This window comes from Bidens hawaiensis, unplaced genomic scaffold (assembly GCF_021521415.1).
Source record: "Bidens hawaiensis isolate Kalapana, Puna unplaced genomic scaffold, B.hawaiensis_p1.1 tig00035881_1, whole genome shotgun sequence".
Taxonomy (NCBI): domain Eukaryota; kingdom Viridiplantae; phylum Streptophyta; class Magnoliopsida; order Asterales; family Asteraceae; genus Bidens; species Bidens hawaiensis.
In genome coordinates this window covers 25,411-43,254 of record NW_027496237.1, presented here as the reverse complement: position 1 = coordinate 43,254, position 17,844 = coordinate 25,411, and the positions used below count along the sequence as shown (strand labels likewise).

General features: G+C 35.4%; 1 pseudogene; it reads left to right on the top strand.

Annotated features, from left to right (window-relative positions):
• Positions 1 to 3,068: 3,068 nt before the first annotated feature.
• Positions 3,069 to 6,002, top strand: LOC143587794 (protein FAR1-RELATED SEQUENCE 5-like; annotated as a pseudogene).
• The last annotated feature ends 11,842 nt before the right edge of the window (positions 6,003 to 17,844 follow it).

Below are 17,844 nucleotides of genomic sequence, written 5' to 3'. Positions count from 1 at the left end.
TGGAATAGCGAGTCACTTTTGGGTAGTACTACTGGGTTTGACAAACCCCACCCGACGCTAAGCTCAACTGGAGGTTGAGTGGGTGTAAATTTTGGCTAACACTTACCATGGTCTGGAGGACCTGGTGACGGGCACTTGATAAACAGTCAGCTTCGGTCGCGAACCACTTAGCGATACTTGTTGTATAGATTAGCTACCTATCGATATATAATTTGACATAACACTATCTGGTAATGCAAAACACTTAAACGCTGTAACGTGGTTACACACTTAAACGCTGTAACGTGGTTACACACTTAAACGCTGTAACGTGGTTACACACTCAAACGCTGTAACGTGGTTACACACTCAAACGTCGTAACGGGGTTACGCAACATTTAAACGTCGTAACGAGGTTACGCAAAACGCTAAACGATTTATCTTATTTTACTTGTGAACTCACCAACCTTGTGTTGACACTTTTAGTATGTTATTCTCAGGTAGCCGAGGCGGGCGCGCGGTTTAGGAGCATGCATTAATGAAAACACTTTTATTCTGCAAACTTAATTTTAACAGTTACATTTGGTTTTAAGTCGTCCTGCGTGACGCAACTTTTGAATTAAGGTTTTACGCTTCCGCACTTACTTTCATTTAAACGTTTTTCTTTGGTTTGGTTATAACTAATGATTCCGATCCTGCCAGTTCACACCCTCTGACGGTAAAACTCCGTTAGTGGATTTTGAGGGTGTGACAATTAGGGTCTGATCCCTCTTTTCTTCTCTATCTCAGATATTATTAGGGTCTGATCCCTTCTTCATCTTCGTACATACTGTCTTTACATGCCCGTAATATACATATATTTTCTTTAATCATTCATACATATTCATATATTGTACATATATATATATATCATACACATCCATCTTTCATATACATACCTCCCTTGTCAATACGTGCAATATCCGAAGATCGTTCACCGTACCGACAAGCTTTCATTCACATAAATAACATAATATCTATCACATAAATCATATATGGAATATACTTACCATTTAAGGTAAGTGTATTAACTATCACATCGGGTATGCACACAGCCCCGAAAACATAACAAGGTAAGGGACTAGAAACTCACCTGAATCCTGTTTCGTTCTCCGTTTATTGTAATTCCTTTCCTTAACTGAGCTCGGCTGACTGTACATTAATTATTTGTATCAATATATATCCTATCCATATTGTATTTTTTGTTTACTTATAACCCTCAACGAACGGGGGTCCGGGGGCAGCGCCCCTAGCAGCGGGGTTCTAGGGGCGACAGCCCCTAGCGGGGTCCAAGGGGCAGAGCCCCTAGCTGGGGTTAAGCTGCCAGGTCAGCTTGGAAAAATTTTATTTTCATTAACTGTCTTAACACATTTTACATTAGGATTTTAAATTATTATTTTATTCTCTAACTCATTCGTTATAGCGAATTTCCTCAGATTCGTTATGTAATCTTCCTCAATTCGTTATCCTGATTCGTCATTTTATCGTCATCTGATTCGTCATTCTGATTCATTATCTTAATATAACGAGTGGGTTAATTAACGAATCTCCTGATTCGTTATAATGACGAATTGATGACTAACAAATCTCCTGATTCATTATTCTGAACATAGCGAATTGGTGGGTGACGAATCACTTGATTCGTTATCTGATTCGTTATCTTATTTTCACAAAATGACGAGTTACGAATGACCTAGTTCGTTGTCGTAATCATAACAAATTGGGTGAGTAACGAATCACCTGATTCGTTATTTTAGCATAACGAATTGTGTCAGTCTTATCCAAACTTTGACTCAAAGTCAAAGTCAAAATCGTCAAGAACAATAAAGTCAACCTTTATCAGATCTGCAATTTGATCTCAAATCTCAATGAAATAACGCGAATTTGGTACCATTGGGCTCAAAATCACATCGCCTACAAACCCCAATCAACCAAACATCTGAACAATATATTCTAATGGGTGCGATTGATCCATCTATATTACGGTTTCTTTAGGTTAACAATTAACCTATCAAACGTTAACGGATTTCAGTAGCCTTTGTTGTTTTGGATTCGTTTTTAACATACTAAAACAGATCTATGATTTCTAGACGAAATCTGGACCTAAACGAACAAGTTCTCGATATAAACGTACCTTAAACGAGTCGATCTACGGACACGATCTATTATTGATGTAGGTTTGTCTCGTTACGACGTTCCAGCACCAACTAGCTCCGGTTTTTGCTTTCGGATCTTGTCTCGGGATTTATGGTGGTGATAGTGTGTGTTTTTGATGGTGTAGGCTATAGTGTAGAGATGGATAAAAATGGAAAGGTTTAGGCTTTAAGGGGCATTTATACTCCCTTAAGCCCATGGACCTAAAGCCCATTCCATCTCTTATTCCATCTTTTAAAGTCCAAGCCCATCATCGTATAGTTTATTTATCTAAACCGACACACGACACTTTATTGAATAAACAAAAGTTCATTTATCTATTATAATCAAAAGTAGGATGTTACAGGTCGAAGACTAGGAGAAGGAGGTGGAGGATGGTCGTCTTCATATGGGTTCTTGTATACCTGTGGCTGATTGTTAACCACACCATTCGGTTCATCTTGGAAAATTCCAGTTCCCACTGGCTGATTAGCTGGTTTAACCACATTGTTATCAGGATTTAGTGCAAAACACCTTTTGTTTTCAATAACATCCTCTAGAGGTGTACTTGGGCCGGGATACATTTTTGTATATTTATTTTTGTTGTGGGTAGTGTAAAATGTATTACTTGAAATGTGAATGGGATGTTGGTTGGAGTTTGGTGATGACACCTATTATTTATTTGTACAACCACTTTGAGGGAAGTCCTCCTTTGTACCCCATTTATTTTAATTTATTTTATTGTTGTTGGAAGATCTTTTTTATATTTGTTGTCCTTTGTTGTCTTTTCATAGTTCACCAGATGTCATTTCATACTTTCCCCCCTATATTTTGTTTAGTTCTTCTTCTATAAACACAATTTTAAGACTCACCATTAATGTTATCCACCTTCCTTCACCCACTTTTCCTTTATCGTGATGGATGTTGCAGCCGGCTATAGTGATGATATCACATTAATTACTCCCAGTAGACAAGTTTTTAGCATACCTTTTGATCAGTCTACTTTAAATACTTTACTGAACCACTTAATTACTCCCACCAGTCAAGGTAGTATTCATTAACTCATATTGATGTTATAAGTCTAGTTTTTATTACTCATAATTACTCCATTTTGGTTTATAAATGGTTTTGTTTTAAGGCATCCCTTTATTTTAATGCTTTAACAACTTAAAATCCATTTTTTAAAGGATTATTGTATACTATATTTAAATGTATTTTTTTTTTCATTTTTAGAGAATGTCTTTACCAACCAAACATCCGTATGCCATCCAGATGTGGTATCTCCTATTTCCATAGAACCAACAATTCTTCAAGAAGAGGATACTTATTATGTGTATTATTCTCCTAATGGTACGAAGTTTTGGCGTCCAAAGATTGATAACAATTTAAAACCTATTGAAGGCACTATTTTTAAATCTTGGGAAGATGTTGTTACTATGTATTATAAGTGTGTTGAAGAATCTGGTTTTTCGCTCCGCAAAGGCCAAACTAAGAAATGGAAAGGTGTCGTTACACACAAGTATTTGAGGTGTAACAAGTACGGTACCCCCCAAAGCAAACGTTCGTTTGATTCCATGGCTGAACCGTCAATGTATGTCAGACAAAAGACATTCACCATAACTGATTGCAAGGCTCACCTAGGTGTATCATTTTGTCGTGAAACATCTAACTTTATTGTGTCTAAGTTTGTAGAAGATCACAATCATTGTCTTGTTGACACTTTTAACCGTGAATTTATCCACCAGACGAGTTTATAAAGAATTGGTCCTACTGTTGATCATCGTTTACCTGTCTCAATAAAGGGTGGTCATCATAACGTTAGAGGTACACCTATTGATTTCAAGAACTTTTATAATGGAATGAGGATTTTCATAGGTGATAGGGATTCCCAGTTAGTTATTGACCGGTTGAAAGAGCGTTGCGAGTGTTGCCCCGAATTCTTTTTTGATTTTACAGTTGAAAATGGCAAGTTAAGATCTAACTTTGGGGCTGATGAGATATCCAAGTTAAATTATAAATCTTTTGGTCACGTTTTGGCTTTTGATGTCACGTATCAGACTAATAGGTCAGTCATTTGATTCCACGTTTTGTTTTTAATTTATCTTATGTACTTTTATATTTAAAACATATGTTTCTAATGTTAACAAATTTTACTTTTCCAGGTACAAAATGATATTTGTTCCCTTTACTGGTGTAGATCACCAAAAAAAATGTGTTACTTTCGGAGCTACCTTGATCAGTAGTGAGACTATCGACTCTTACAAATGATTACTTCACTCCTTTCTTAATTGTCATGGCGAACAAACCAAGTTAGTTTTAAGTGATCAGGATCCTTCTATGCGGCAAGCAATAGTTCAGGTATTTTTCGAGTCACGTCATAGGCTTTGTATGTGGCACATAATGAAGAAATTGCCGGCCAAGGTTATGATCTTAAATTTTAGCAATGATTTTTTTTATATCTGTGATATGTCTTTTTAATATGTTTTTGTTTCTTTTACATTAGGTATCTGGTGATGTTGTTGAAAATACTAACGTTCGTTTGAGACTTCATCGTTTGGTTTGGAATTTGTTTATCACCCTTGATACATTTGAGTCCAGATGGCACTATCTTATTGAGAAGTTTGGTTTACAAGACAACGAGTGGTTGAATGATATGTTTGAGATCCCTGATCGTTAGGTTCCTGCTTATTTTCGAGATATCCCGTTTTGTTGTTTAATGAAGACTACATCTCGTTGTGAAAGCTCTAATGCAACATTTAAAGTCAACTCAACTAGCACTAATACGCTTGTCCAATTCATGCTGTGTATGGAGTCTAGACTTGATAGCCAACGTTATTCTCAAAGAAGTTGTGAGTACAAGACTTCATCTACTTCATTTAAAAGTTCTACTTGTGAAGAAATAGAAAAACATGCATTTGAGTTGTACACTCAAACCATCTTTAATGAAGTTAGAAAAGAGATAATGAAAGGAAAGTATTGTTGTTATGTAACAAATACTGAATCCGTTGATGCTCATGTTTTATATTCTATGACACACTTGGACAAAAGGAAGGATATAACCAACGTCTTTCTAGTACGTTAAGGAACATGTTTTAACATGTTAACATATGTTATATTGTTAACATACGTTATACGTTAACCTCAAAACATATGTTATAAGTGAACTCTACGTTAACATATGATATATCATACATTTTCTTTTTATTCTACAGGTTAAATTTGATCCTGCTAACAACTCGGCGTCTTGTTCTTGCATGAGATTCACTCGTATTGGTTTTTTATGCCGCCATGTTTTTTGTGTTTATTGAATTAAAAAAGTTGACAAGATCCCTTTGAAGTATGTAAGTGATAGGTGGAAACGGGATGTTCTACCTTGAAGTGTTTTCTCACTTTCAAATTGTTTTAGTGTGGATTTGAACCCTCAAAGTGTTATACGTTTTGAGATTTTGGAGATGGTTAGTCAGTGTGTTGACATGTTGAGGGTTGATTCTGAAGGTCTTAACTCTTTTGCTATGAAGATTAAAGAATTAAAATCTGTGTTATTTGAAAAATGTTTTAAAAATGCGAATGCTGTAGACGACATCAAATTTGTTTTTGTAGAAATTATTGCCAATGTGAACGAAGGTGATGATTTTATTGAGAATCCAGATGCTGTTCGGATAAAAGGATGTGGCAAGGTTCGTCGAGTGATGGGTGAGTCGGAGAAAAATGTCGAGAAGGCAGGTAAAGTCGCAAGGTTATGTCGTACTTGCGGTGAATATGTTCGTCATGATTCTTGTAATTGCCCTTTAAATCCCAAAAACAAGAAGAAAAAGTCTTTGGCAGAGTTTGAAACCAGTAACAATGTTTAGGTAGTTCATGATGGGATTAATAAATAAATTTCAAAGGAAGGCATGTTAGTTTTTTATTATTATTTTGTTCTAATTTTTTAGCATGCTCTTTCTTAATTACCTATTATCGTGTATGACATTGCAAGTGGTATAGTGTTATGTTATTTTATGTTTTTTTTTGTTTTTTTCAATTTCCCTTTTTGTTAGTTTTCTTTGTTAATAAATTTAGGGGGATTAGGTTCTTATCCTTGTGGACTTAACAACCATTTGACCTTTGGACTTACATTTACAACCATATTTATAACACATCACATCTTGTAAGGCCTCGTTACCGGTAGCCCTACTTTAGTGTTGGATTTACTCATAAACGCGGTTCTAAATATCAGAGTTAATAAAAACTTTCGCGGAATAATATAAAAGTCAACCATTCATTACAACATCCATAACGTGTCTTTCAAAAACATAACATAAAACATAGCATTTCAAACATCACGACAATCTCCAGATGCCAGCCTCTTCGGATCCTGCCATGTATCTTCCTCAAGCCAACTGCCTAAGTCGATTAGCCTGCGTGCATACTAAAAGTCAGCTACGCTGAGTGAGTTCTAGTTAATCATACAACATACAATACATTCACATACTAGCATATGCACCCGGAGGTACATACCTTCATATCTTCTTACACACTTACTTACATACGTACTTTCATTCTTTCTTTCGTACTTACTTACATACTTTCATTCATACATATACGTTTTTAAGAGCATTCCGCCCTATAACCTTCGCCGATATTATTAGGGTCGGTTCCCTACGTTCGCAGATATTATTAGGGTCGGTTCCCTACATTCGCCGATACTATTAGGGTCGGTTCCCTACATTCGCCGATACTATTAGGGTCGGTTCCCTACATTCGCCGACATTATTAGGGTCGGTTCCCTACATTCGCTCTACTATAACATACCTGTCATTTATCATACTTTCCTTGACGATATGTGCAATCTCCGAAGAGCGTTCATGTACCATCAACATTTCATACATATATTGTTCATACATCATACATATTCATACATACGTCATTCATACATCATACATATCAATCATACCTTTAACTAACACTTGACGGCACATGCAATATCCAAAGATCGTTCACGACCGTCAAGCAATCGTCATACATAAATCCTACAAGGCATACACTTACCACCTAAGGTAAGTGTATTGACTATCACATCGAGTATGCACACAGCCCCGAAAACATAACAAGGAAGTGGGGCTAGAAACTCACCTCAATGCGGTTGCGTTCACCGTTTACGGTTATTCCCTTTTTGAGCTGTGCACGACTAGCTGTATAATAATTATACGTATCAATAAACTATCACTACACATATCGTCTTTCTAGTTTAATTATTACCCTCAACGAACGGGGGTCCGGGGGCAGCGCCCCTGGCAGCGGGGTTCTATGGGCGGCAGCCCCTAGCGGGGTCCAAGGGGCAGAGCCCCTGGCTGGGGTTAAACTGCCAGGTCAGCTTGGAAAAGTTTGATTTTCATTAACTGTCTTAACATATTTTCCATTAGGATTTTGAATCATTAAATAATTTGCTACTTAAAAGTCCAAGGGCTTCTTTGTAATTAAATCATTATTTTCTAAGTTCAGGGACCATTCCGTCATTCTGATAAACTTCTAATTCGTTACATTTCTTTTAACGAACTGGTCATGGTGACGAACTGGACCCTCTAACGAATCAGTCCATATAGCGAACCAGTCCAAGTAGCGAACTGGACCTTCTAATTCATTATCTCCCTTAACGAATGACTATAACGAATTGGGTCTAATTCGTTATCATTTAGCTATAGCGAATCAAGGGTAATTCGCTATCTTTTCCCTTAACGAACTGAAGCTAATTCGTTACATTCCCATAGACGAATCAGCTTAGCAAATTACTTATAATTCGTTAGTTACCCTTAGCGAACTAGGGTTAGGTCATGGAATGTCAGAACATTCCCTGACATTCCTTATCCTCGTACCACTATTCTGGCGCCCCCTTTCCGGCGCCACCTTTGCCGGAAAATCGGGTTTTCGCCGGAAAAACGATTTCTAACTCATTTTTCGCCGTTTTTTTCGTCCCGTTCGATCCAGATCTGAGCTAGGGTGACCCCTAAGCTCATCATAGGTTCGTTTTATACCCAATTCCACCCGGATCTCATGACTTAAACGGTTTAACGGTGTCGGCTCATCGTTTCGTGACCATAACTAACGGATTTAAGCTCATACAATAAAATACTATCATACCTTGGGCCGGGATCCGTTTCTTCTTCTATATTTCGGCTAGAGAGAGAGAGAGATTAAGTGTGTGTTTGAGAGGTGTATGGAATATGTGTAAATGAATGAAAATTGGGTATTAAAAGGTTTATATATTTATGGATCATGGGCTTAGCCCATGGTCTTTCCTTCTTTCTTTTATACCCAAGTCCATAACCCATATCCATTTAACCCAACACTAGCCCAACTCATATTCTAGTTATCTAAACCGATAACGACCTACTATAAAATAGACAAAATTTATTTTATTATTATAACCAAAAGTAGGATGTTACACATCTTCATCTAACCTCCTATATTTTTTCATTATATAAAGGCGATTCTTTAACTCTTGTTTTCTACAACATCCCTTTCTCCAATTTCTATTATGTCTACACCTCGTCGTAGATTAGTTCCTCTTTCTAAGATTAAAATAGAGTCATCTTCTAGAATGTACTATAAACCTTTGGTCAAAAGAGAGAACCAACCTTCCTTCAAAACTTACCCCAATTTTGTTGAACCTAAAGTTGAAGAATTTAAGTACAAAACCCCGAAGGTTGAGAGGTCCAAAGTTGAGTAAACTTGCATAAAAAATTCAGGTCACTGCGATCAACATCATGATGATGAATGGATGTTTTATTATGATTTTGATAATCCCCTCCGGTGACATTTGTCAGTTTTTTTCGTATTTGTATATGTATTCGTTGAATCGACTCATTTTGTTATTTCAATGTATTTGTTTTTGAAAGTTATCGATTTATATAATGTTCAATGATTTAAAGTTCGTTTATGTTTACTTTCTATTCTTATTGTTCAGTTAACGAATCTCCGACCCTTAAAGGTTTAAAAAATAATCAAAGTTTAAAACTATACGGGTATAAAACGTAAATATTTAAAGATATTAAAGTATACCAAGTTTTAATTTAGTTATATATATTTACAAAGTTCAAGGTTCAAAGGGTAAATAAAGTTTAAAAACAAAATATAAAGGTTTTGATAGTTCAGGGGCCAGAAGTGTAAATTATTTAAATAAAATAATAAAAAAATAACCCAACCCTTCCCTCCCATCCCCTACCCACGTTTTTCCGGTATACCGGCCGGATTCCGGCGAGTGTTCAGGTGAACACTTAAAACTATTCGTTTGCATCCGGTTCAATCCGTTAAAATATCCAAACGTCGTCTCCACAAGTTCTAAACATTATTACGTGATTTAATTTATCATTAACAACCTAATTAACCAATAAATTAATCTTGACTCATCGGATTTTTAACCAACATCGTAATAACTCGATTTAAATACAATACGAATCAATTGACACTATAAATAGCACCCTAATCATCTGCTAAAACTATTACAACCATAAAATTACACAAACAAACTGTTTATAACCTCTAATTCGTTCACCTATATCCGATTCCGGCCAAGCTCCGTCCATCATCTTTCCGGCACCATCGAGGGTAATTTTTACATGGTTTTGATTCGTTTTAACTCGACAAACAAAACCCCTAACACTAATTAAACAAACATGGAACAGCTTAGAAGGATTGAACACCTAGGGTTTATGGTGGAGAATATGAAGTTTAAGATGTTGTATATAATTTATTTTTTCTATCTTTAAACAACAAAAACAATATGGTCCAGTGGCTGTGTACACTTTATGTGGTCATAAAGACCCGGGTTCGAACCTGGGTCACTTCAACATTTTTTTTACTTTGTTTTAAATTATGATAATTAAATATAATAAATCATATATATTATTTAAATCATTATCAATCAATTTAAATCATTTTTAAATAAAATAACAATTGTTTAGATTGTTTTTTTTACCTTTTTAACCAAGAATCCAACTTTTACAAACCCTAGACGTCGTTTAACGCGTAATATATATATATATACATATATAAGTATGTATATATATATATATATATATATATATATATATATATATATATATAATATCGTTACAATTTTATAGAAACTAAACCGTCAAATGTTATACTAAAATATACCTATAACGCTAAAACCCCGTAAACATTATATACAAATTTAATAGTAAACTCATAAATAATATTATAATAATAGATCGTTAAATCCGTTAAACTTAAACATAATTATACGTTAAAAGGTGTAAAAGTATATAACTATATATATAAATAATAACACATGAACTTTAAGACCGACGTGTCATTTACATTATTTAGTTAGTAATTATCGTATTTATTATTTTAGCTCGTGAGATTCGAACTTTTGGTTTCATATAACGAGCTCCCGTTTCGTTTCAAAGTTGTCCTTCTAATTTCAAAGGTGAGTTTCTCACACCCCCCTTTTTTACTCTTTTATTGTTTTGGGGGTAGCATATGTATCCTTCAAAAACCAAATTGTTTATGATTTTGCTTACAAACTACGATTCATACATGGACTTGTGTGCTTACTTGTTACTTACTCAATATTACTTGCTCATGGATTACTTCAATATAGTATGATCATACGCCCCCCCCCCCCCATTTGCACTCAAAACCTTGTTGTTATGAGTGGAAAATGGCCTCATTAACCGAGTACATTGGTGCACAATCCCAATTGGAAAGGACCTTATTTGCTTTTCACGAGTTTCATGGAATTGTATGATTTTTATGTATTATATAAAAACTGTGGGAACTCACCAACTATTAAGTTAGTTGACATTATTTTATATATATATGTTTCAGGTATGCTTGTTAGAGGATGAAACAAGAGAAGACACTAGAAATAGGATTATCAATAATAAAGTGTTTGATTTGTTTATTTCATTGTAATTTTTCTTATTTGCAAAAGTACTTGTTATCTGAATCATCAATGAAATAATGATAATATTGTCACTTAATAGTGTCCACTACAACAAAAAGGGCTTTTTAGGACCTTTTGTGTGGGACGCTTGTAAAATAGGTTCCTAAAATATGTTTAATAAGACAAATGAACATTTGGGGTCCTTTTACAATGTACGCCACAGAACCGGTGTCCTAAAAAGTTATTTAATAGGATGAATGATTCTTTGGGGTCGTATTACATATAACCTAATAAGACACTTAAAATATAAATCATAATAAAGTAACTTATAAGACATGTAGTTGTTGGTGTCTCATTATGTACTAATGTAATAGGACACTTGATCACTTGAGGTCTTATTATAACTTAAGTTAATAGGACATATGTAGTTAAGTCATAAGTGTCCGGTGTTATAGGACCCTTTCTTAAATCAAAGATTTAATTATCTGATTCTTCAAACATTAAAGAAGAAATTTAATTCTTTATATTTCTCTGTCTCAAAATTAAAGGTAACCCTAAGTTTACCCCCAATTATGTTTTTGTTCACCCGATATCCCCCTTACTACCCTTGATTTGATAGTTTGATTCTACCTATTTTTGATCTTATTTTGTGGTAGGAGATCATTCAAGATGAACTTGGTGGAAGATGGTGAAACATACCGTTCTATTTCATGGTAAGCAGGAGATAATTTTGTATTCTTCTATAACTTGAGGTGTTTTTAATTTTAATCTAACCCGAACTAACATCTATTTGTAACTTGGATGATGCTATCACTTTATTGTTGAACAACATTAGACCTGTTTAGCAAAAGAGTGCGTTATGCAATTTTATACTTTCTTAAAAATAATTAAAATTAAGACGCTAGAGTATATCATTTCTCCTTCTTGGTACATAAAACGTAGAACTGTCATGCTCAAACCACCAAATTCAATTGTTAAAATAGTCATTTTCATGTTTGATAATTGTGTTATTCACGTCGTCTATAACCTGCTAAACACGTTAAGACCGTAGTGTAAGAGATAATTAGTTATTTACCTTTTATTATTATGTACTTCGTATGGTTATTGTGTTGATACATGTGTGATGTTACCATAATTATTGCAGATAAAGTTTTTTTTTGCTTTTAATCATATAGATTGTTAGTTGTACAGAATCAGGTATCCATAAACTCCCATCTACTTAGTAACTTTTTAATAATTATTTGTATAAAATGTTTTAATAAATTGAATTCATCATCTTTTCCAAGTTTTTATCATGTTAAAAAAGTAGAACTATTTGTTAGATAAACCAAAACCATAACAATAACAGGTACATTTACAAAACAAATGTGTACCTCCACATTTTTTTTATTAGTTTTTCTTAGCATGATGGGTTATCCTCACAAATTGTAGTCAATATGATCCAATACCAAGTACCAGTATTCATTTACTGTTACATATTAGACTCATGTAATTATAACTATATATTAATTGGCAACATGATTGTCGCCTGCATAGTTACTTTTTTTTTTTGTCATAAAATAATAAAGCTTTCAGTGCAGTTATTCACTGCATACCAATTTAAATTTTGATTGCTATTGTTTTGCAGTGATTTTTAGTCATTTTCCGAGTATTATAACTGAATTACATTTCACTTTATAGAGGATCTGGTCAAAAAGCTCAAGAAGAAAAGACACCAGCTTCAACAACCTCTTTTGGTAACATAATGTGAAGGTAAAAAATTATCTCTCTTATCAATCTGTACGTATCTGACATAAACCATTAACTGCAGGGCTATTATCTAAACTACGTGTGTTAATATACCTCATTCAAGATTGTTACTTAATGCACAAGACAATGACATTTAGTATTTTACGGAAAAAGGATGGACATGTGGTGCATCTTCTGCTAGCAAAAGTTTTGTTAAAAAAACAGCATGGTAGGCTGTTAACACAAAAATGATGTTCATATTCTGATAACTTGATTTTTGTACAACCACAACATGTTAGCCTGATAACAATGCTGGAATATACTAAAATATGTAACTTTTGTGTATCCCAATATGAAGCAGAATAACATAAGTCTTACATATCACGTTACCGGCACAACGCTCGGGTCACAGATTCTAGTATATATTAAAAACGAACTTTAGGTTTGTGAGACAAAGTTACTATTCATTTATGTTAGGATTTCTAATGCAATAAGGTACAAATTCTCAATGCGTCATATCGCTTTTATTGTTTCAGCGCCTTCGCTCTCATTCTTAACTCTTGACAAAAACTTTTACCTTCCTTCCCAGAACCCATGGAGATGTCGACATAGATTTGAAAGCTTCGCCTCATCATCGAAATCTGTGGGCGTGATGGACTGCCACCGGATTTTGGATTTGGCGGAGTGGCTAATAAAAATTGAATACCATCGGTCGATTAGGCCTTACCCTTAGAGCTCACATAATCGAACTTTTACCATGCTCTAGCTCTTAATGTATTTTATTTCCATCTTACTTTTATGATTATTTTCTGTGTTTGACAATCAATTACTATATGTGTTTCCAGAATTCAGTTGGTGTGGGAACTCAAAAGAATATAATTTCTACCTTTGTTTATTATTATGCCCCTTGGTACGCGTCGTTCTCTCGAGGTAGGTTTCAGATCTCTTCATATTTCCTTTCATTTTGTTCAATATTTGTTAGTCAATTATATGAATTTTGGCGGTAAATTAATGATACTGTGAATAGGGACTGATTTTTTATATTGAAATGACAACTAATTAGTGATTTATGAACAGGGGTTGTTTGATGTACATTAGAAATGATAATTAGTTAGTGATGTTATGAATACAAATTACTTCACTCAATTTTAATCCAATTATAAATATACAATCTTTATATATTCCGTTCAAAGGCAAACTACATAGTATATATAGTATAATCAAGTAACACCACTTAAGTTTTGATCTCATAGCTTTTGCATTTAATAATCTAAATGATATGTCATGAGGGCTATTTTTCAGTTTACTGCAGCAATTTAAATGGTATGTCCATCTGATTGCTCCTGGATAGTTTGGTGAGGGTATCTTTAAGGTAAACACCTTTTTTTTCGGATTTTTGGTATTTTAAGTTTAAATTTCGCCAACAAGTTTCTTTTTTGTTGGGTCATTGGGACCGTGAATTAGGCGGATTGGGTAACGAGTCAAATGTCAAAACATGTAGTATTTGGAACGGGTTGGCTTAGATTGATCTGAAAGACTTTTGCATAGATTGACTCCATATATATTTCTGTTGAATAAACAGGTTTGAGAGCTTATACACATTTAAAGTATACCTTGGTTGACTTTCAACCCATTACCCTTTTGACCCGTTAGGTATATTGTACAACCTAAATTGACCTGTGCAAAAGCTGTTCCTTAATGTGGTTTAGTCTCCTGATTCAGCATGTTGTTATTTTACAGACAGTTAATACCGATATGTGGAGGGCACATGCTCCCCTTTGGCTCCTATTTTGGTGAAAAGAAAAAAAAATATAAAACTGGTCATTGTTGTATTTTTTTTTTTTACTTTTGGTTTTATATAAAAGCAGTGGTTTCTGCTTGTAGCCAAAGACCATAGACAAAATATCACTTGCTGAACTTTGTCTTAAATACTTTACCCCTAGAGAGGTATGACCATATGAGTTATTTTCCACAATTCAAGATTGTATTGGTGCATCCATCGCATGGCCTTGTCTATTCATCTCGGTATGTATTTGTTAAACTTGTGATACAAATAATTTTAATAACATGGAACTTAATGCTTATACATGGATGGTTTATTTGTAGGTAGTCCGTAAGGATTGAGGACGTACGCATGATGACTCGGGATTTTATGGTGCTGGTTTCTTTTATTGCTTTTATTTTTTTTTTGTTGAATGTTATAAGAGTTTATGTTGGATAATGCTATAACTTATTTATGTTTTGTTTTTTTTTTATTATAATGAAGTTTTATTTCTTTCAATATTTAGATGTCCATAACCGTATAGTAAAATTGTGTGTGTGGACGTTTAAAAAATGGTTGCATAATATGATTTGTTAAGACTTCTAGTTTTTGTCCTAAACGTTAGAATATTGTAAAAGTGTCATAATATATTTTGTAGGACGTTTAAGTTGTTCATAGATATATATTATGCGACCATAAAATTTAGTTTCATAATCTTGTTTGGGATATTAGGACCCTTTTCTTGGTACTGTAATGTTCCATCACCAGGGTCCTATGAATTAATTTTTAAGGACGCTTGTATGTGTATCAAAAGTTTACAATTAGGTAAGAACATGTCAAAACATAGTAAAAGTGTCATAATATGTTTTTATTGGGACGCTTTTTGGGTGGTTAATGGATATATTATGCGACCATAAAATTGGTTTCATAATCTTATTTGGGATATCAGGACGCTTCTTGAGTTCCGAGACTTATTGCGACCCTTTTACATGAAACACTTTTATCGTTGGTCCTACTAAATGAAAGGTCTTATAAAATAGCATTTTAGGACGCTTTTGTATGTACTAAAAAGCTCTTTTTGTTGTAATGGTTACATGTGTTTTGGGCAATCTGTACGTCGCACCCGGGCGTATTCCGCTTTAGCCGGGGTGTTACAGATTGGTATCAGAGCCGTGACTATAAGATAGAATATTAGATGTAGTGTTCTAGTTAGTTATAGTTTATTTGCTTAATTGCTTAGGTTGCATAATTAGAAATTATGTGGGCCTTATGTGATTGTTCAAAGCACTTAGTTGTTACTATTATACTGATGATTCAAATACTTAAATTACACAAGAACATACAAGTCCAAGGCTTATGCCTAAAAACAAAGATTTTTCCAACATTTTCAATTATTGATTTTCATTGTGGTGTTCCGATATTTATTCTTCTTAAAGATGGTTCTTCATGGCGGGTATGTAGTAACTGTAAGGGGGGGGGGACGTGCATGTTTTCCGAAACTCTTGACACCAAGGTTATTGAAACCTAAGGATAAGCAATGCGTATAAATCCCAATCAGACGCGGGACCCGATTGCTTACCTGGAGAGTTAGAAAAGAGCATGAACTCTATTAAGCCAAAGCATACCACTTTTAACGCCATATGAATCACAACTTTAAGTTTTCAAATGCGACCATGTTCTCTTTGTGAAAATAATATGGTTGCACTCCTCTATGTTTTACAATGTGTTTTAACTGGAAGTCTGTAGACGAGTACCCAACTTTCGGTTCGATTTGATTTCGAGTTTCTTTGATGTTTGGAAAATAAGAGTCCATAGTGGTTCATGAAAACTCTAAAGTTCCACGGAGTTATTACCATTGTTATGATTTTCATTTATGTATTTATTTTAAAACAAACTTTAACAAGGAATTTCTTTTATACCACACCCTATTTCGAGTCTCACAAATTTCGTTACTATTGTTCGCAGAATGTCTATCCATTTCAACAAGCGCCGTTCTTCCAAAACCTCTAGCTGCAAGTTAGCTGCTCAAATCACCAAACAACTAGCCGCGGTCATTCCTGATATGATGACCCAAATTCACTAGAACCTTTCTGCTAGTATCGCATCTGCTTCAAGCGATCCTAAACCATCTCACTGTTCGTATAAGACTTTCACCAGCACCAAACCCCCGAAGTTTGATGGGACTGAAGGTGCCACTGCCTTACTTCAGTGGTACAAACAAATGGAAAGCAAATTCCTCGACATTGAGTGTCCCGATGATAAGCGAACCCGTTTTGCTACAAGTGTCTTTGAAAAAGGGGCGCTTACCTGGTGGGTGAATGAAAAGACAACCCGTGGTGCCGAAGCCGCCAAGGCTAGGCCATGGAACGAATTGAAAGAACTGATGACCAAGCAGTTCTGCCCTCCAAGCGAGCTTATGAACTTGGAAGCTGAGTTTTGGAACCTCAAACAAGAGAGTGGTGAGCATGCAGCTTACACTTCTCGTTTCAATGAACTCAATGTGCTGGTACCTCACCTTGTTACCCCGACCTCGCGTGCCATCGATAAGTACATTCGGGGACTGCCGAGGAAAATCCAAGATAGTGTGTTGAGTAGTGCTCCCAAAGAACTTGGTGACGCGATTAACCTTGCTGCAACCTTAACTAATAATCATGTTAAAGCTGGGACTTTGACTTCGAAGAAATCGAAGAAACCTGCTGATAAACCCTCTACCGAGTCCAAAGAATTGAAACCCGAGTCATCCAAGCTTGCTTTCTACTCACACCACCATGGCAAGAAGCGCAAGAAGTATGCGTTAACCCAACAAACCACACCTCAACCCCAACCTAACCTTGCACCACCTCTTCAAAAGCCGTACAATGGACCCCATCCATTGTGCAACGCATGCCAACGACACCATCCCGCCTTTTCCGTTTGTCGTCAATGCACTCGTTGCAACCGTTTTGGACACCTTAGTGCCACTTGCCGAGAAACCTTTGTCATTGCTCCTCCAAGATTGGCTCAACCAAACCCCCGTCCAGTGTATTATGCCCAACCATTGAACCAAGTGCGAGCTTGCTACCATTTTGGTGATCCTAACCACTTTCGCAACGCGTGTCCACGAGTCGCATCTGTAAACTCGCTTCAGCTTGGACCAGCTCCGCTATACCAAGTGCAAACTTATCAAACCCAGCAAGCTTATCAACCGCATGTTCCACTGTTGTTGGCTAACCAAGCTCAAGTGCAACCACATCAAGCTATACAAGCTCCTGCACCACAAGTTGGTCAAGCCGTTCCAGCTGCTCAAGCTCCTCAAGAAAATCGTGGGCATGCT